Source organism: Podarcis tiliguerta (genome assembly GCF_965153285.1).
Source record: "Podarcis tiliguerta genome assembly, chromosome: 5".
Taxonomy (NCBI): domain Eukaryota; kingdom Metazoa; phylum Chordata; class Lepidosauria; order Squamata; family Lacertidae; genus Podarcis; species Podarcis tiliguerta.
Genome location: NC_139538.1, coordinates 65,507,789 through 65,528,918, shown reverse-complemented (window position 1 = coordinate 65,528,918; position 21,130 = coordinate 65,507,789). Strand labels below are relative to the sequence as shown.

At 39.3% G+C, this 21,130-nt stretch overlaps 1 protein-coding gene across 16 annotated transcripts in view; it reads left to right on the top strand.

Annotated features, from left to right (window-relative positions):
- The window catches only part of PCDH15 (protocadherin related 15), a 609,044-nt gene that overhangs the window by 55,727 nt on the left and 532,187 nt on the right, over window positions 1-21,130 (top strand). For 11 of the 16 annotated variants that reach the window (XM_083441353.1, XM_083441373.1, XM_083441356.1 and 8 more), the window contains exon 2: window positions 10,604-10,828. The exons of the other annotated variants lie outside the window; for them this stretch is intronic. The gene's annotated coding sequence lies outside the window, so the exon portion shown is untranslated. The remainder of the gene's footprint in view (window positions 1-10,603; window positions 10,829-21,130) is intronic. 16 annotated transcript variants of the gene reach the window in all.

Here is a 21,130-nt window from a genome sequence, read left to right as displayed (position 1 = left end):
GTTGGGGGTAGTTCAATATTTTCTTGCACTGTGTAATTTAAGTTTTAAAAAACAACATCTAAAGCTCTTGCCCAAAATAAGTAGTTGAGCACCAGCTATAAATTGATCTCTTACATATCTATATCTATATATATTTAAAAAGCAGAACCATTGCCTGGGAAGGATTCTTTAAACCCACATCTTTGATCAATTCATACTTCTGGTGTTTACAGCTTTGCTGCCTAAGAGAATATTTTTTTTTAAGGCCATGGAATGTGAGTAATTACTGTGTGTGATTTTAGGTACAGTGCTTGGATTAAAACTATCTAGAACAAATAGATCACACACACACACACACACACACACACACACACACACGGCTGAGACAGAAAATGCTCCCAAGTAAAAATAGGTATCAAAATCTACAATCCTGACCCCCATGCTTTTGGGAGTAAGCCCCATTGAATTCAGTAGGACTTTTGAGTAGACGTGGGTCTCATTCACACTTCCACTTGTACCATGCCTAGAAAGTTTTCTAGAGAGTTTTCCACTTGACCCAATCTTTCCTTCACTCCACTCCTTTCCCAGGGAAAACACATTCTTTAGGTTTAAATTGGAGCAAATAGTAATCCACAGAAAACCTGAATGTGCTCCAATTGAGCGATAAAAAACGTTTGTTTGTTTTTTCCAGGGGGAAAGTAGCAGTAAAAGAGGAAGTGTGGGTAAGCCCCATGATTAGTGTATCCTTAATGTATAATTTAGTGTCTCCTTTAAATCTGCAACCTGGGTAGCAGACCTATTGCTGTGTGGCCCTTGCCCTGGGGTTGAAGCATACAAGCACTTGTCATACATCACTACTTTGAGAGTTCTCACAAACTATTATAGTTGCATCTAGGCTCTATGGTGTACTGAGCTGAGAGAATCATGCCCTCACAGCTGCTCAGATAACTGAAAAAGAGTGGGGGGTGTATTAACGCTGGTAATGCTGAAAAGCTGCAACCATGTGTAGTGAGTATTTATAGCATTTATATTATCGCCCTTTTCTTCCAAGTAATTTAACACAAGATATTATCTGATTTTTATCTCTCTTCTATCCCTAGAGGGATTGCACTGTTGACTGATGGTGACATTTACCCCCTTTAACATATCAAGATCCTTAGTTGTTAAGAGTGCAAGAGAGATAGACTGCCTGTGTAGGGGGAAAAAAATTGTTGATAAGAGAAATAGTTTTTTGTGCTTGATACTGCTGCACTCAACTTAGTTCCTCTTTCCTTCTGCATCATCGGTTCCATTCAGGGGCAGGCAGATCTGTCAATTTTGATTTCTCATATATTTCTAAACTTAAATTCATTTCTCCACATTTCTACATCCGTTTGTATTTTTTTTAAAAAAAGTTTCCCTGTTTCAGCCCAGGTTTGTGTACAGTGTACCACTGTACTGAGTCTGTTGACACCTGATCAAAACTGTAAAGCAAAAACAGCAAGCCCAACAGCCTGTATCCTCCGTAATAATTGGCACCTTCTCTGTCATGTGAAAGGTTTCAGTGGTTGTAACACAGGTGAGAATATAAACTCAGCTCAACTCTCATTGTGCAGTGACGAAGTTTGCCAGTTGGCGGTATCTGGAAAAGGACTAAATATATTACATGGACAACATTTCCCAATGTTTAGTCCACTGACTCCCCCTCCCCACTTGCTTTCTGTGCAAAAAAAAATTCACAAGCAGTTGGCTACTAGGAAAGCACTTGCTGAGCCTGACCCCTCTGTCCCATCTGCTACTACTACTTTTGGAAGGGAAGGGAATCTGGACACCTGAGCCCACGAGAAAGAGGGGCAACCTTCTTTTGCTGAACTATTTTGGACTTTCCTTTCCATTTTGCCCTCCATGTGTTACAAAGCAAAAAACATTATGGATGAGAGGGCAAGCCGTGATACGACTTTTTAGTAAAGGTTCTATGGTTCCTATAAAATCTAGCTCTGTCATTTGGGTCTAAAAAGTTGGGTGAAGTGACCTTAGCAATTTATTTTAAATAACAAAATTCTATTATGTGAAATCAGATCTGTTTTTGTTCTTTTTGTAAGTGAACAAGTGTGAGTAATTTAAAAACCAATCTGCTCAGTACAGTACATGCTGTTTAATAGTCTTTCCTCCTTGTCAGCTGTTTTTGTATTAATGATTCACATCTGTTCTTTGTAAATTAGTTATTATGTGAATGCCTCAGTGTCTGCCTTGGTTATTTTAACAGAGTAAAATGCATAGATTAAAGTGATGGGGCAGATTTATTAAAATTTTAACAGACCAAACTGGTGTGTCTTATGAAAAGCAAGTAATGGTATTGGCACCTTAATTTCTGTAGGCTAAAAATAACCTCTAAGTTAGATTACTGGAATGCATTATAGCTGGCACTGCCTTTGAAGACAGTTTGGAAACTGCAATTGATGTAGCAGTGGTAATATGATCAGAACACATCCAATTTTGGCACAGTTGCATTGGCTACTGATTAGGGTTGCTATACATCCGGATTTCCCCAGACATTACTGGGATTTCAAAGGCGGAATTGACGTCTGGGGGGGAATTTCCAAAAGGCAGTGGATCTTAGGCAGTCAACTGAAAAAATGTGGTTTTTTAGTCATTTTTGTAAAAAGAGCTCAACTACTTTAGTTTTACTTTTTGGAATATGGCAACTGTACTACTATTTAGTTTCTGGGCCCACATCAGTGTGCTGCTTTTGACCTATAAAGCCTTAATATGGCTTAAGACACAATACCTCAAGGACCGTCTCTTTCACATGAACCAACCTGGACACCCGCTGAGGCCCTTCTCTGCATGCCCTCTCTAAGGGAGATGAGGAAGGTGGTGACACAAGAACTGGCCTTCACAGTGGTGGCTCCTCATTTGTGGAATTCTCTCTGTAGGCAGTAGCAGACTTTGGGCTCTCAAATTTCAGTGGCACCCTGTGCGATGGCAAAATTCAGCTAGCCCCTCCTTTTGCACTCTGTTCTACACCATTGTTGTGGTGCCCCCTGCAGCCCGGTGCCCAGTGTGGCCACCCTGGTCATGTTGCCCTAAAACCACCTTTGCCTTAGGAAGGCCCGGCTGGTGCCATCACTATCTGTTTTGGGGCCAGTTAAAAACATTTCTGTTCAGCCAGGCCATTGGAGCTTAGCTGTCTGTGTATTTTTGGTGAATTGGGGTCCAGTTGGACTTGCTGCTTTATGCGTATTATTGTATTTTAGGTTGTTTTCTTAGCCTTGTTTATATATCTGTTTTTAGCGTTCATAAGTTGCTTTGAGTTCTTTTTTTCTTTTTCTTTTGCCAGGGTGGGTTGCAAATAATAATAATAACTGAATAGTAAATACAGAGAAGCACCATGTATAATATTGTTCTGAATTATTTTTCATAAAGGACATATATTCTGTAACTGGGGGAAAAGACACTTTTCTTGTTCTGATGCTCAGTCCTTGGGTACCTTTTCTCTAGGTCTGATGATTTATGAAGAATACTAGGGCCAAGCTAGAGCCTCACTATGGGTAATTTCCTTAAATGTCTCCTTGTTGCTTTTACAGTTCTTCTTCATTTTGATCCACATAGGATTGAGTTTTCTCATTAGCTGTTTTTAGCTATTTCCATTTCTGAGTCTTCCATCATGCTGTGCTGCCAAGTCTTTCCCAGACTAACTTCAATATATCATTGCACAAATGCTTTCATGAAAACAACCCATGCATACTGTGTGTGTGTGTGTGCGCGCGCGTGCGCGCGGCCTCAATTATGTCCCATGAAATAGATTTTTTTAAATGTTTTATGCTTATATTCCAACAAGCAACACTATCAGTGTTTTTCTGTTCTGAGTTTTCTTTTAACCTGACCTGTCATTAGGATTTGAAAAATTCAGTTGCTGTTTCTCAGTTTCCTTTGAGACCAGTCCGCAGAATCCCATCTGAAGCATAGTGATGTTTTCCACAAGAATAGCAGATATTATAAACCCACTGGATGTTTTGTGGGTCCTCCTTAGTAAAAAATATTTGCAAATGGAGACCTCAGCAACATGCTGTCAGTTGTTTCTTTATTAAAACTGTACAAAGCCTGATTGTACAGTTTGTTTGTTTTACAGTTTTTTGATAAACTAAGATTATGTTTGTATTTTAAAATTTATATCCAGTTGCACTCTTCACCAGTATAGGGATTCCCCAAACAATGTGTGTATTTTCAGCAGCCAAGTACAGTGGTACCTCAGGTTAAGAACTTAATTCATTCTGGAGGTCCGTTCTTAATTTGAAACTGTTCTTAACCTGAGGTACCACTTTAGCTAATGGGGCCTTCCACTGCCGCTGTGCTGCCGGAGCACAATTTCTGAAGCAAATTCTTAACCCGAGGTAACCTGGGTCAGCGGAGTCTGTAACCTGAAGCGTCTGTAACCCGAGGTGCCACTGTAATGTATTTAAGCCAATTATCTGCCATATCATTGACAGAAATATTTTTGAGTTTATTCACAGTATAATATCTTTGGAGACAGAAAAACATTTAAGTGTCATCTGGTAGTTCCTAAAGTTGGAGAGGGAAGATGGTGTTTCTTAGCGTGTTTTCTGTTGAGGTCAGGGAAGGTATACAGAGGCTACACATTTAACCAATGTTCCTGCCTCACATCAATCAAGTTCCTTTTTATAAAATTATGATTGCTGTAGTAACTTAGACTTTTGAAGTGCTGCAGCGAAAAACACACATGTTTGTCCTCGAGTGCTAAAACATAAGCTCATAAGTAGATCCATACATGCAACTGGCTGGGATGACACTGATAAGCTGGAAGTTTTCATGATCTATTATTTTTCTCTCACCTATAGCTCCTGTTTCTTAAACAATATTGTGATTCAACCCTGTGTAACACATTGTGTATGAATGAGCATACATTTTTATACATAATAAAACATACATAACAAATACACTTTTAATATTCACTCTAATCCTAAATCCATCTCCAGTTAGAATCTCAGAACCCTTGTGTTTATATATGTCTATAAAATGCACAATGACAAATGGAAATAAGTGCAGAAACAGTGGATCTCCAGTAATTTTACATTTTTAGACTGCTTCTATGCCAATGCTGTTGAAGCATTTCATAATCTAAATTGCATACAATCTAACAGAAACAATACAGAAGGAAAGGAGGATATTGATGAAGGAGGAAAACAAGGAACTGTATCAGGTGCCGGTTGTTACATAAGTTGCATAATGGTTATAACGGCCAGGTGGGTTTTATAGACAGGATGAGAGTCTTAGAAGGAGGGAAGCACAGTGGTACTTGGTCTAATCTGTGCCAATGCTGTATCAGCTTTCAACATTGTCTCATCATTAAAGAAGTATGCAATACAGAAAGTAAAATGTAAAGATGCAGATTGTTGGGTTGTTGTTGTTTTTTTAAAAAACATTAATATCAAATATATGGAATTGTTTGATTTATAGTTATGTGGTTCAGTAGAATCCTTGGAGTTACATGTGTGTTGGGGAAATGTTTCATTTTTAAAACAGGTGTTCATATATTGGCACAATGCACACATGTAGGCTAAAAAGTGCAGAATGGGTCTGTTGTCAAGGAAGAGAAGAATAAGTGATGTTGTCGAAATTAGTTTCAAACTGGTGTGTCAAGCTTAATGGTCAGATGGGATGCTCTTGCAAGGCTCAGCTGATTTTGGTATCTCAACCATGTCCAGCTTAGTTGTTTCCCTTTTCTCTTTTTGGCAGCCCCACTCTGCTTTGCTAATGCTTGTGTTACAAAAATAGAATACAATATTGGTAGCAAAATCGGGGAAAATATTTTAAATCCTTGTCTTGATTTTTGGCTTTTGTTTTTCAAAGTCAATTATTATTGATGAATATAGAAGGGCATCGCTTAATGCCTTTAATATATATTTATACACACACACACACACACATACACACATACACACACACACACATACACACATCTTTGCCACTGCTGGTAGCAGGAGAGGTTACCAGATGGTCCATGCCTTTTAAAAATTGGGAAATTGTGACATGTGGATACTTGGCCAATATTATTCTTAACCCTCTATAAACCATTTGTGAATGGCAATAAGGAGAAGAACAATGTTCCTGTATAATAGAGACAACTTTATTTAAATCTACAGATGGTACTAACTTGGCTTTCCATGCCAAAATTGCCCTCTGGTCACCAGCTCATTTGTGAGCACCCTGACTAATAAAAATCCATGTGCAAGTCCCCATGATTCCCCAAAGGCAGGCCCTAACCTTGCAATTGCTCCAGTTTTGCTGGGTGAACCCAGCCCAGGTGACTCTGTTTTCAACTGCCTCCCCTTCTTTGGGTAGACCCTGCCCTAATGCCCCATGTAATGCACCTTAGGACAGGCACTTCCTTTCATCCAGTATGGATGGTAATATTTCCACCTTCCACACAATTCTACCTGCCATATAATTGCAGCAAGTTATCTGTGCAGAGCATAGGTGACCACTTTATCCTGCTAAGACTGATACCATGCAGGTCCCTCCCAAACTAATCTGGATGATACAAAAGATATCATTCCTGGACCTCAAAGAGCAACCCACTGTATCTTTGAGTGACCCTAAATGGAAGGGATGGGTGAGTTGTACTGCCCATCTGGCCGAACAGAACTGAAGCCAATCCTTGTGTTCAGGACATTATATAGGGCCCTCCAAAATCTCACCACCAAATCCCATGAGATCTAAAAATCCTGGATCAGTGGGCTCTCACAATGATGCAGAGCCCGCCAACCATTTTGAGAGACCTTTTGGGTGTATCATCTATGGGCAGCACATAACTATTACAGTGGTACCTCTGGTTACGTACTTAATTTGTTCCGTAGGTCCGTTCTTAACCTGAAACTGTTCTTAACCTGAAGCACCACTTTAGCTAATGGGGTCTCCCACTGCTGCTGCACGGCGGCGGCACAATTTCTATTCTCATCCTGAAGCAAAGTTCTTAACCCAAGGTACTATTTCTGGGTTAGCGGAGTCTGTAACCTGAAGCGTCTGTAACCTGAGGTACCACTGTATATGAATCAAGGGTTGAAAGCTGCAGACTTAAGAACCTTGCTGGGCTTGTGTAAAAGCCAGGGTTTAGTCCCACAGTTGTAAAGGTAACATCATCTCTTGACAACTAACACTAGGTTTTTGCATGGCTTGCTTAATGTTCTGAATTGTTATGCAAGCTGCTGTGAATATAATTATATGTTTGCAGTGTTGCTCTGCAGCTTGGATGCTGTGGTACTAGTATATTTATTTATTATAATTATTTATTATAATTATGCATATATGTGCAAATGTGAGGAGGACATTTCTTTTGTATGTTGTGATGATTATTCAGGTTTGAGAAACAGACGTTTTAAGAGGCAAATAACCCCCAAGTTGCAGTTGTTTAAACAGTATTTTCCTCATAGCTGTGTTCACTTGCTACACTGAGATTTGCCATCTTGACAAGCCTGCTTTTGGAAGAAATCGTAAAAGAAAAATACACAAATGCCGCTCAATTTACACACACAAATCTGAGGAAAAAATGGCAAAATGCTAAGTTACAGATCCCAAACATATACAACTGTTATTTCAGTTACCAGGAGTTTTCAGTTTGTACTATGGTCTGCTCGTGACAATTATTTTTACTGATTTTTAATAGACACTTCAGATTTAAACTGTATATATTGAATTCCTAGTCAGCTACTGCGTCAGGTTGCCATTAATATTGGAATGATCCACCTCTAGATATCAAAATCCTGTCATCTGTAGAATGGTACATCTTTGATCGTTGTGACAACTGTCTGGGACTGGGTGAGGCAAGGCTGCCTGGTGTTTGTACACGTGTACTGGTGGCTGCTTCTGTGGGTGTGGCCACAGGCCTTACAGGACTTGGTTCCACGTGCTTCAGTGTATTCTGCTGATGAAGGCTGGTGTGGTAAGGCAGCTACAACTTATAAAACAGCTATCAGGTTACCTTCCTTATTCATCCTAACAACAATGCTTCTGTCAAGAGGTTTATCAACCTGCCTTTGCTCTGCCAGAATAGCAATGCTATCTGTCGTACATTCTTTAAGTGGAAATGGTTCAATAGCTGAACCTGCTTCTTCTTTGGGATGACTTTTCACTTCTCAGGTAATTGGATTCACTTAGAAACATTTTGATGTTCAGCTTATATGTTCTTCTGATCAATTTTAGACCATAATTGGAGGGACACATCTTTCGACAGCACTAATAATTCCTGGGGCTGAGTTTTTCTAGCTAGTTTTTTAAAATTATTATTATATCTTAAGAGTGGAGTTCTGATGTACAAGCACATTGTAGATATACTTGAAATGTACTGGGTGTGCCAGCTATTAGTGGAGTTGCTTATTGGTTAATCTTGAATTTGTTTACATAGGCACTATACTTATTTCTTTAATCGTGCTTTACGACTGTGCTATCCTGTATGACATCCAAGCAATTCAGTATGTCTGGCTGTGCACACTCGGAGTATACTCTATAAGAAACATCATCATCATCATTATTATTCCTATTTTTATTATGGCTATCTACATGTGTAAGTTGCACATCCTTTGCTTTTCCTCGGGGGTGTTGGTATAAAGTTGGAAACTCCTGAATAAAAACCACAGTCAAAGTAAAGCTTACAAACATCAGAAAAGCATGGATGCAAGATTTTTGGGCCTTCATGATTTCCCCCCCATAGTTTTAAAACAGGATGGCCATAAAAATCAACCAACATATCACACAACATATCTATGGGCATAAATGTTAACTGCCCTGTAGTTTTCAGGGGGGTCTCCCTGAAAAATTATGAGAATGTGTGCCTTGGATCCATGTTTCTGCACTACGGCAGCACTGAAAAGTACCAGATGGCAATGGTAACAGTAAATATGTATGAAGTGGTAGGAGACTTATAGATGTCATGGGCACTAGGAGGAGCTTTCAAGGGTAGCGTTGCACTTATAAAGTTCCATGTTCTGAACTCTGGGAGAAGTTTTCAATATAGTTCTTTAACCTTGTTGGTCACTCCCCCCCCCAACGGTTTACACAATTTTAAACATTTCTCTGCAAATGTGGAAGTTTTCAAACATCTGTTTTGTCTCATAATTTGAGAGCAGCAGTGATTTTGAGAAATTCTTCTTTGCATCTTGTTGCCCTCACTTTTTTTTGTTTTCTTGTTAGAGGACCACTTGGAAAGGGCAGTCCAGCAACTCATCTGTGTTAGGAGATAAATTCAATGATTACTCTTTTTCTTTTAATAATAATAATAATAATAATAATAATAATAATAATAATAATAATATTTTTATTTATATCCCGCCCTTCCGCAGCCAAAGCCGGGCTCAGAGCGGCTAACAACAGCAAAATAATAGATACTACTTTCTTCGTTGTATAGCCTCTTTCTTTCTTTCTTTCTTTCTTTCTTTTACACTATGATGTAACTGTAATATTTATTCTTGTTCACCTTTGCCTTTCTTGGTCATATTTATGGAATGGTGCCACAGTACTTGGAAGAAGGTTATTTCAATGGTAATGTAGCTAGGAATTAGTTTTAAAAACATTTTTATAGTTTTAAAAGCATTTTTAAAATAGCTCTAGACTTTCTTTTTTGCCACTGCTATATCTGTAAGACCTCTGAAGGTTGTGTGTAATCACAATCCATTTTGTTTCCACTTATCTCACATTTGCAATACAGCTTTCCTAACACTTAACTATGTGGACCATCCTAGGTAATGCGAATGCTCTGATTACACTGTTTTATACACATGTACTTGTTAACAGAAAGCCTGGGAATGTTCTTCACAAGAATGGCATTTTTTTTATTTTAAAAAATGAAGAATTGCATGCATTTAGGGATGTAATAGACCCCAGAAAATACTAGTACTAGTACCAAAATTGGATGCTTCTGTGGATGGTGCCAGTATATTGTTTAGTTTAGCTGCCCATTACACACACACACACACACACACACACACACACCCAAACACCCAAACACCCAAAAAGGGCAAATGCAATGCATACAAATAAAATAAATAAATATAGCCACAAAGTAGCACAGGACTTAGTTGTATCTGGATGGAGTCAGAAAATTCTTTCAGCTGTTTTGTTTAAGACTCAAATTTTTGGACACACACACACAGAGAGAAGACTGTCCAATATTTTATAGTGTGGTATAATTACCACATCTGAGTGATGTATGAAAATTGTGTGATGTGCAAAGGAAGACTGTGGATATCTATTGGAGGTGTATCTCCTAAATGAACCAAAACCTCCAGATTCCCAACTTTGAGAGATGGGGGTGGGGTGGGGGTGGGAATTAGTTTGCTGCAATTGTAGAATCTGAAATAGGAGGCAAAATGTGCAGGTACCTATTCTTTTCTTTGTGTGAGAGAAACTAGCCTGCACCACTCCGCTCCTCCAATCCCCAGCCCCATGTAAAGAATATTGCAAGACAACTATGGTTATAGTAGTGGCCCAAATTAGGCATCTTCCTGACTTGAAGCAATCACCAGCTGATACGCTGCTTAAAATCTTGCATTAGTAGAGCAATCTCATCTTATGCATTGATGTTTCCTTTATCCTGTTGCTTTTTGGCTGAAATGGATTCTTCTTTTCACAGGCACTATCCTTTGTTGGTTTGCTCTAAATGTGTTTGCTGCTGTCAAGTGACAGGAGATATGCTATGAAGACGGGGCTCTAGGAAGCAAGCAGAAGTCTTTTTAGTAGTTCACATATACGAAGGTGATAAAATAAAGAATTAGCAACCCAGGATACAACGTCTTTTCCTCACAGGAAACTCTTGTACAAAGAAGGAAATATAGCTGTCACCACCTAAGAGTAAAACGTGAGTTTTTGGATTTTTAGTTGCCTTTTAAGCATTGATTAATTGCAGTTTTATATGTATGAAATATATCTGGGGGTTTCTACTTGCTGAAATTTTAATGAATGTGTGGATCTTCTTTACCTTCCTACTTTTGCCAAATCTCTTTCTCTCTCTCTCTCTTTCGGTACAATAATATAAGGTTATTTGTAATGCTTTACAATCTGGGTACACAATTCTTGGCTGGTCTGGCTGCAGGAATGGGGGTTGGCAGGGCAGGCCCAAGACTTTTTGCACCTCAGGCAAACCACAAAATGGTGCAGGCCTCCCTACCAGGGAAGAAGCGGTGCATGAAAATCTACACCAGGAACACAAGTGGGAAGACAAAAGCAGTGCCTCCTATTGGCCAAGAGGCCACATTAGAGGCAGCATTTGGGGTGGGGCTCCAATTAGGTCTCCAATGAATGCATTACAGCTGTTGCTTCCAACTCTGCATTGGGCGCTGCATTCCATAGAAGCCGGATCTACTGCCTCTGTGGATCCTGCTGTCTGAGGCAGTTGCTTCAGCTTGCCTCATGGATGGGCCAGCCCTGGGGGTTGCGGTACTTGCTGATTTAGCTACTCAATAGCTAAGGTGTTCTGGGTACTTCTTAATCCAGTGGCTATGTGTACCTGCTTAGACAATCCCTACCCACCTCTGTGGTTCCAAACTTGGGTTGCAAGGCTCATGTCTTGTCACTTTTGCCAAAGTGGATGCTATGATGCCTGTTTTAAAACTCATGTAACTCTCACGTGCATATCTGCAAGCAGAGCTATAACCTGAAGCACTTGCTGGTGTGTGTAACATAGACACCGTACATCAAACCCTTATAGAAATGATAATAATTTCATATTGGTTCACATGTTCAGCTGCAAATTTTTGAGCACCGGATGATCAGCTTTTGGGACAATGGGCTGAATCAAGGGTGGGGAACCTTCCTTAGTCTGAGGGAAGAATTCCCTTCTGGGTAATCTGGGGTTACATGTCAGTGGTGGTGGTGGTGGGTGCAAAATTAGGCAGAGAAGTCATGTGACTCTTACCATTGTACGAAAGGCTACATTCCAGCCATGCAGAAGTCAGACTGGTATGCAAGAGGCTTGGTCACAGCTCCTTGAGCAAAGCAAAATGCAAAAGCATTCTGGGAGGGTGTGGAGCAGGGCCAGTCAGAAGTTTGTCATCTGGAGGCAGTCCGAAGAGCTGGATAGGGAGTCCTGAGGTTCCCCACCTCAGACAGGCACCTAATGATGAGGAAGATCCATCTCAAATATGTTTCCAGTGCTTGTTCAATGATAACATGGAAATAATGAGCTTTGAGGTGTATTGCTGTGATAATATGTGCCCTGGTGTAAGGCAAATGAGAGTAGTTTTGTTCCCAGCTCCATTCAGCTACAAACAGCTTTATTCCTCAGTACCTAGAAATTTGCTCAATTGCACATGCCACAGGGCATGTGGAGTACTTCCAGGAAAGAAGGAGAAATATGCAGAATCTGAAGAATAAATAACTGAGGTATGAACATTGTTTACTAGCTTCTAATTTTAAGAATGATAGTAAAAAGAGTGGAGCATATCAAAAGCACAGATTGGAGAGAAATGAGTGGTCCAGCACAGGATCTCTGCCAAAAGGAATTATTAATTACCTTTCCTCCTCACTTCTCATCCACACAAAACTTTCTTGCTTTTCAAAACACTATATGTGTATTAATGTGTTTAATTGCAGAGAGCACACTTGGGTGGAATCTACACACATATAAAAACTGCTCTGAAAGTGCTTTTTTAAAAAAGCGTTTTTAAAAATTCATTGAATTTTCCATAAGGTTCACCATCTCCATCTAGTGTCACATTGTATATTGCACTTAAAACACATTTAAAACATTTCATTCGCAGCTGTATAGCTGAATCCTAGCTTCCTGTGGATTAAATATGAACTATAGAAGCTTTCCAAAATCTGAGACAGTTTGATGTAGATGTATGAATTTTAATTTGGTAAAAGAATTAAATTAAGTAATTGTCCCCTTGGTTTTCTCAGTAGTACCTAGTATTGAACTTTTAATGCTACCATAAAACTTAGTGCAATTATTTTTAACACAGCAGATTGCCATATTGACATGAATTTTCCTTTTCATTCTGACCTCATGTACATTTTGACCTGTCTGCTTTTTCACCTTCTTTGGCAAGAGCTAATATGTAATGGAGACCATAAAAAGAATTCAGATTGGCAATTTCTTGTCACAGAATAAATTGATAAAATTAATTTTAAGAAAGCCAATTTTTGAATATATTTCTTATTCTAGTTAGTCTTTGCAATTGCGTCTTCTCTCTGTCATAGAAAAGAAGCATGAGGAGATTAGAGAATGGGCAAAGCACTTTTTTAAATGTGCTGTATGCTGTAATAAAATCATAGCAAACTGAATGTTGACTTTAATGACAGTGGTATGGTAGCACTCTTTCAGTGCTCCCCTTGCCCTTGATATTTAAATATAAAATTATGAAGCAGTTTACAATGAGTAGTTTGATCATGAATTTGATTAGTATTATTCAGCTACAGACTGTTGAGAAAACTTAAGTATGCTTATGGTAGTATTCAACACAGGCATGCCTCTGCTATATTAGCCCACGGATCTGTGAACAATAGAGCTGAAATCATGAAGCCCAGTTAGTTCTAATCACTGGTATGTAGACAAGAAGCTTATCACTGCCCTTAGTGTCGTGAATTGATGGGTTTGTGGCATGTTTTAAAATTAAGGATGAACAACAATAATAATAATAGGGAATGAGTCACCTCTCTGAAGTGAGTCCAAGGGGACGTTTCTCATCTCTAGATGCTACTTTTACTTTAGTGTTTTCAAATGAATGTTGGTTTCATTTGGAGTCTAGGTAGGCAACTGCATTCATGATCCTACATGACATCTTCAAAGCAGATAGACATGAACAATTAATTACAGGATTGCCATTCTTACATAAATGGCAATTCCTTTGGGTATTGGTAGAGTAGGCACATTAAGCTGCTCTAGATACAAAGGTCAGGGAGGCATAAGACCAAAAGACGTGTGTGGGTTAAAACAGCAAGGTAGGCAGAGTTGGCATGGCACTGTGGCATGGATCTGTTTTCCACTTTGAACTTCCAGTGTCCTGTTCAAACAAAACCCGTCCCAGAATGTTTGATGAGGAGTTAGCCTGCTTTTCACTGAGAGAAAGACAAAAACCTCACAACCACGACCAATAAGTCATTGAGAGTAAAATTTCTTTCTGGCCCTAAAAACCAGAAGCCTCTTAAAGCCTAAACTGAGGGGGCATGGGGTGAGGAAGCTGGATGAGGGAAAGTCTGATTTTGGCATATGGCAAAGGCTTTCAAATGGCTTTTGCTTCACCCCTCTCCCTCTGATCTTGCAGGGCCTCATGAAAGCAGGTGAGGTATTGCAAGATTCAAGGGAAGATTGGGTCTCCCTCTGTGTTGTAGCTCCTCAACACAAATTGGTCCCCGGTATGCAGGAGTGCACAGAACGATGAGTTGTTGGGATTTTTGTGCCTTCAACCTGTTAAAACATAGATTTGCTTTTAGTATTATTGGATAGAGCTCTTTTGATAGTTGATTAAAAGGAATTACTTGCCATTTACGTAAGTGGCAGGACTATCTTGGCTGACCATTCAATATTATGTGGGCCTTCCCTTGCAGACTGTCATTGGACAAATCTTATTTTTAAGTTGTGACAAATTTAAGAAGTGACAACTGTGGTGTACATGCAAACAGGAGAAATATAATAAAGTTGAATCATACAGATTTCTCTTCTTAAATTGCCTTGATTATCTGAATATTTCAGATGTCTCATAAGATCATGTGACTTATTAAGGTCATTTTTCATTGGATTGGAATATATATATCGTGTATTTTCTATGGGCATATTAACACTCACAAACTAGTAATTATGAAATAAAAGTAGTTATTTTTGTTTTTGTTTTTGTTTAGAGATTCATATCCTGCCATTCAACATGTTGCTAGTAGCACCAGAAAGAACTAGAGTAATCTTACAAAACAATATTAGATCCAAGAAGAATTTGGGGAATTATTTATTTATTTGTTCTCCAAAACCTGCCTGATGGAGGGATCTGGGCAACTTGGAAGAGTGTCACAATTTGTCTCTTTTTTTAATTGGTCCTAAATTGGACATATATATTTGGATAGGAAACAGGGTTTGAATAGTTTTTTTTTATTTTAAATCCTATTCTCATAAGAAAAGGAATAACTATGTCTTCTCACAATGATCATTTTATATTATTTATTGGTAAAATTAGTTTAGCTGGAAATTGAATAGTACTTCTTTGCCTTCTGTTATTTCCTCTCTCTGTTGAGAAGTAAGCTGTTATACCTTTCTTCTATGGAAGTTTACTGTATGTGGGATAAGATGTCAGGCATAATTAGACAAAATGACATTGTGCAGCCCAGTAGAGAATATCCATCTTTCATAAACTTCAGAACTGGTCTTCTCTTTTAGACAGCTCAACATTATCACTTGTTCTCCAGACCACAGCTGACAGACTTTGCTCATATCACAGAAAGTTCAGACCTCATTGGCTCGCTGTCTTTGTGATACAAGAACGAGAGTTTTATATCACATGAACGACATCATTTTGGCTTCTGTGGATTTTTTCTCTCCCACCCACTCGTTTTTAATATAACTTTTTATTGTAAGCATATGAATGAGTCAATCTGATGGCAATCTCATCTCGTCCAAGTAAATTTATCGTAATCAAAAGGGAATATTTTAAATCTTTATGTGATTATTTTAATAATGAATTTAATTGCCACGTTGCATATAAATTTGTGAATTTACAACACTCTAAATTAATCTCTATTGCATAAATCATCAAATGTAATTTTTAATTATTACAGTAATGCTCCTGCATTAATTTTTTTTCTTGCATTGAAAACATTATGTGGTTCTCCTAGCATTGAGAAATAAGGATGGTGTTCAGCATGCCGGTTGTGATAACTTTTTCTTTCTTGTGACAATCACTGTTATGCGGATTGTAAGTAGGTTTCCTCCTTCACAGGAAACACAGTAATCAAAGAAGGAAAGATGGGGGAATGTAAAAGCATCAGGAGCAGGGGGGTTTTTCAGTCGGAACTCACTGAAACTCAGTTCTGGCTCATCTTTTTCTAGAAAAACAGGAGTAAGTATAAAAACCAGTGAAAACAAACAGTAAATACAAGCACAAATAACCAGTTTTGCAAATACTTTCTTTGCCCCACTTTCTAATTATTTTCCTCTTTACTTACTGCCGTGATTGCTCTCCAAGTATTGTTGAACTCCCAACTCCAATCAGCCCCAGCCTACATGGTCAATGACTGGGGATGATGGGGGTTGTAGTCTAGCAACAACCCTTTCCTTTTAGCAGTTAACCATGGCTTTATATTATGTGTACAGTGGCACAAGTGGGATCATCTTTAGAATGGTCCTGGTTGCAGGCAGGCCCTCAGCCCTGTTCCTCGCTCCACCCTGGTGTGGGCAGAGTAGCGCTTTCATGCCAGGGTGGCATCATGGTCACCCCAGGCCTATTGGCCAATCATTTTGAGTGGGGAGATTGTCGGGGGTTTAAAAGCAGCAGTGCGACGTGGGCCATGCACCTGCTTTGCGCTGCTGAACACCCGCCCACTCGCCCTGTAATTTTATATGTTCTCTGGCCTTGCTTTGGACGTTGGTTGGTCGCCTGTCTTGGGTCAGGGACCAGGTAGGAATTTTTCCGTTTGGCAAATTGGCACGGGCCACTTGGTTTACGCCTACCTCTTAGCAATCATCACAACTTAGTAAGGTTTGGCGGTTAGGCATTGGCTCATTGATTTGTGGGGAAGGGGAGGTCAGCCTTCGCCTGCCCCTCCATTGACCAAGGGTATTCCATTAAAGGAATCCAGGGCCTGGATCCTATCTGAAGTCTGCTTGAGGGGCTAGGGATATGCCAGGCCTCTGGGGACACTGAGGAGAGCCACAGTCAGGTTCCCCCGATGTGGCTTCCTCTTTGGGTGGGTTTACCCTTACTGACTTCCTGCAAAGGGGGCAGGAGTCTAATATAGTCCTTTGCCAATGCCTAAGCCAATACCGCTCACATTTCTGTAATTCAATAAAGTTGTGGCCTAAAATTCGCCAATAACCTTAAACTAAATATTGTGTGTCCGTGTGAATTTATTTTAACAAGGGGCTGGTCTGGGGGCCTTGCCACGCAAACACTGCTGAATTAAAACCAGGGTTCCTTTTCAATCAGAAATATTATAATGGAGGATTGGGGGGTGGGAGTCAATATGGCATGCATTCTTTCACATAGGTGTCACATGAAGTTATGAGTCAAGCATTAACTTGATTACACAGCCCACATTCTGATGTTTGGGGGGTGAAGGGTTTTTTTTAAAAAAAAAATCTCAGTGCGAGACTCGCGCTTCTACTTCTATGGAACCCATAGGTGTTACTTTATACACAAGATGCCTGCATTGTGCCTCCGTTACTTTTAACATTTTTGTCTGAAAAGATTTAACAGGTACCAGTGTGTGGGTCTGACTGAGAAATAAGCAAATGAATAACTTTTAATTCTTTTTTTGTTAAATGCATTGATAATCCACCTTTTAGGATAAAACTTCCCAAGGTGGCTTTGAACACTATATGGATAATATACAATACATACTAGACTGTAAACCAACAATGAACATTAAAACACTCTGATCAGTAATTAATTGTGCTTAGTTGCTATTGCAAGACACCCATGCAGGTAAGCGATGATTAAGCTGTTTTGAAACCACAAACAAAAGGTGATATAGAGAGAACTACACAGGATGAGCTGTTGCTTACCTTCAAGTTATGTTCTGCCTCTTCTGTTGCTTATATCTCTTATACAAGAAGGTGCTATTAGTGCTGTCATGTGGCTCATACTGGAGAGGATCTCTTACCTGTCCCCCCCCCCTGCTTATAGTCTTGCATACACCCATTACTGAGAAAATCATGTTGTAATTCAAACAGCAAAGTAATCTTAAATTAGTTCTCTATTTTGTTTTTTCCTTGGCGTTGTTGTTATCCACCCTTATCCATCAGCATACCTACTTTTCTGTTATGTCAGTTATGCTTCTTATACAAGGAAGTGCCATTAGCTCTGCTGCATGTATCATCCTGTATACAATGTGTCTCAATGTTTTCCCGCTCTTTGTATTGCACAAGCCTATTACCAAGAAAGGTAAGATATACTTCAAAGGAGCAAAGTAGTCTTAGCAATGTCAGGGAATAATGAAATACACAGCTTATTTTATTATCTGTCATCAAGAGGGCTGCAAGATATATCCGTACACCATAACCATAGTGTTGTCCCCCCTCTCCAAAAAAAGCCCTTAGTTTAGTACACACATCACTCAGTTGTGGGAATTCATTTACAATTCCTTTGCATTGATTTTTGCCTTAGTATTGACATTGGACTCTTAAGTTTATGGTGTTATACTCTGTGGGCCACATATAACTCTGACAGCTCAAACACACACACAGAGAGATACAACTAGAGTTGGCTGGAAGCTATTTGGTGTCATATATTCTTACATATGTGTGTGTGTTTGTGTTTAGTAACTTTCGGTTTGAGGTCTTTGATTTCCTTCTTCTGTAGACATGTCTGCAAAGCCAGAATGAGATGTTTTATAAAGACTTGAAAAGCATATTATTGTACCAGCTATTATTTGCCTTTCCATGCATTACTTCTGTCTAGAACCAGACAGAAAGCATCATTATTTACAGTAAGAGAAAACCAAAAAGTAGAAAGTTAAACCTTTAAAGGAAGGGGGTTGTAGCTTAAGCTCAAATGTAAGATATGCTGAGAAGCAAAATGATGCCCGTCTGTGTGTGTTTAGTGTGTACACATACACATGCCTGTCTTCCCCAAGCTATTGCCAGAGTTCAAACTCATACATTTCAGATACCTACATTGCTGTGTAGCACATTAAATCCCCGAGATTATTCTCACCCACTCTTCCTTTCCCCTATGAAGCAATATTCACTCAATGGGTTAAATTTGTGATTTGTAGTTACTGAAAACCCTAGTTAATGAAAAGTGTTCACAACATCGGGTTTTGGAGTGCTGAGGATAATGTGTCCCCTGGGAGGCCGCTTTTTAAAGCATTTCAATAAAGAATTAAAATCTGGGCAATGGTACAGTATGGGGAAGCAAACACCACAGGTTTCCCCTCCCCTCAAAACACACAAAACTATGCACTTTTTTGTTTGTTTGTTCAGAGAGTACAGTCCATTACTGCGTTATATGTGGAGGGGACAAACTCATGGCATATATTAAACGCTTATTAAATATACAGAAAGTCGGACCATTCACCATTTAGAAAAGTACAGTGGTACCTCGGGTTACATACGCTTCAGGTTATATATGCTTCAGGTTACAGACTACGCTAACCCAGAGTGCTTCAAGTTAAGAACTTTGCTTCAGGATAAGAACAGAAATCGTGTTCTGACGGCGCGGCGGCAGCAGGAGGCCCCATTAGCTAAAGTGGTGCTTCAGCTTAAGAACAGTTTCAGGTTAAGAACGGACCTCTGGAACAAATTAAGTACTTTACCCGAGGTAACACTGTATTGTCTACTCTTCTTGGCAGGGACTCTAAATTGGCCAACCCCCCCCCCCCCCCCGTGCGATAGGTAACCTTGCCTCAGGTGACCTTGCCCCTTCCCTGTGGGAAATTCCTATCAGAGTGTCTTTGTGGTCACGGAGGGTTGGAGGAAGCTCACCCCTGCTAATGGCAGAAGTGCTACTTGACACATCCATGCCCCAGTAAATTTCCCTGATAGAAACTTAGACATAGGCAATGTGAAGTTTTCATTTTTCCATGCTCTGCTTAGTAGGTTCCTTTGCATGCTCTCTTCAACTGATTTGGTTTCATTATCCTGTTCTTAGGTAATCAAAATTTTATATCCATTCTGATGATTGTATCTTCTGAAGTGATTTTCCAGATTTTCTCATCAGGATGAAGTAGTGCCTGTCCTGTCTTATGATAGCCTTTATAGCCTGTCAAGTGTTCTACAAGGCATGCTAGTGGAGATGTGCATATGTAGTGGTGATGGTATGCATGACTATGCAAGCCACTGTTTGAAATCAAACCATTGCATTGGGTTGTTATGCATCTTGCACCATGTGATAACAAACTAAATTAATCAAATCTGTTGCAAATCTTACTTTTTATTTTTATTTTTAAAAGGATCCACAGTGATTAGGGCACAGGTGACAGACAGCTTTTAATTTCTCTCTGAAACTGTAGGTAGAGGAAAGCTGGAAAGTTAAACCATCTGATGGTAACTTTAAGTGCTGAATTTGTTACAAAGCATTAATTACTGTAGTATGTTTGTAGATCCAATGGCTAAGATCTGAAGCACTATTTAAGGCCCAGGAAAGCTATTATTTTATTCTATTTTGGTTTATTTGAAGAGGTGGCACAATTCCAGATCACAATCCATTTTTGAGACTTGCCAAAGAGCGTTTTGACATATGCCATGGCTGCTGCTGCTTTCTATAGGAAATTGAAGTTGTGCAGTTCATTGGATCCTAACTAATGCATTAATTGCTGCAGCATGCTCTCTGTATATTCAAGTGGAAGTTCTGTTGTTATTTTGCAGGGAGGGCTTTCTTGTATTCTGCTTTCTTGTAATTTGAATCCATTTGGTTTGTGTCCTATCCTTTGGTGCATCAGAAAGCAAGCATGTTCTGCCTTCTGTGTGACAGTCCTTCAGACATTTGAAGATAGCTATCACACCACCTTTCAGTCTTCTCTTTGCCAGGCTAAAATACCCAATTTCCAGCTTATATTGTATTAGTCATATTTGTTCATGTTTGTGATTCTTATGATAAACTTGCAATATGATGTGTTTCTGATGTGGTGTTTTCTTTTTGCAATGTTCTTCTTAACATTAGTGTTATAGACCATGAGGTGATAATGAAAAACCTATAGTAATCAATTATATTGGGATAATTTATTGTAAAGAAAGTAAGATCCATAGGCTTGGATCTGAATATCTACTTGAATGATCAGAAGCACTTTTACTTGTACGCAGGGTAGTTAGTCTAGCACCAATTTCCCTCTTGACTACTTGCTACCTGAAAAGCACAGGAGATGCAGCCTGTGGAGAATTGGTGATAATCGCCCTGCAGAAGGAATGTCTCTTCCACAGGGTTTGTTAATAGGTGAATAACTTACTGATAATGTTGATCCGCACTTCTCTCCACCCCACCCCGAAATGCCTCAAGTAGGTCTCCTAAAGCAAATAATT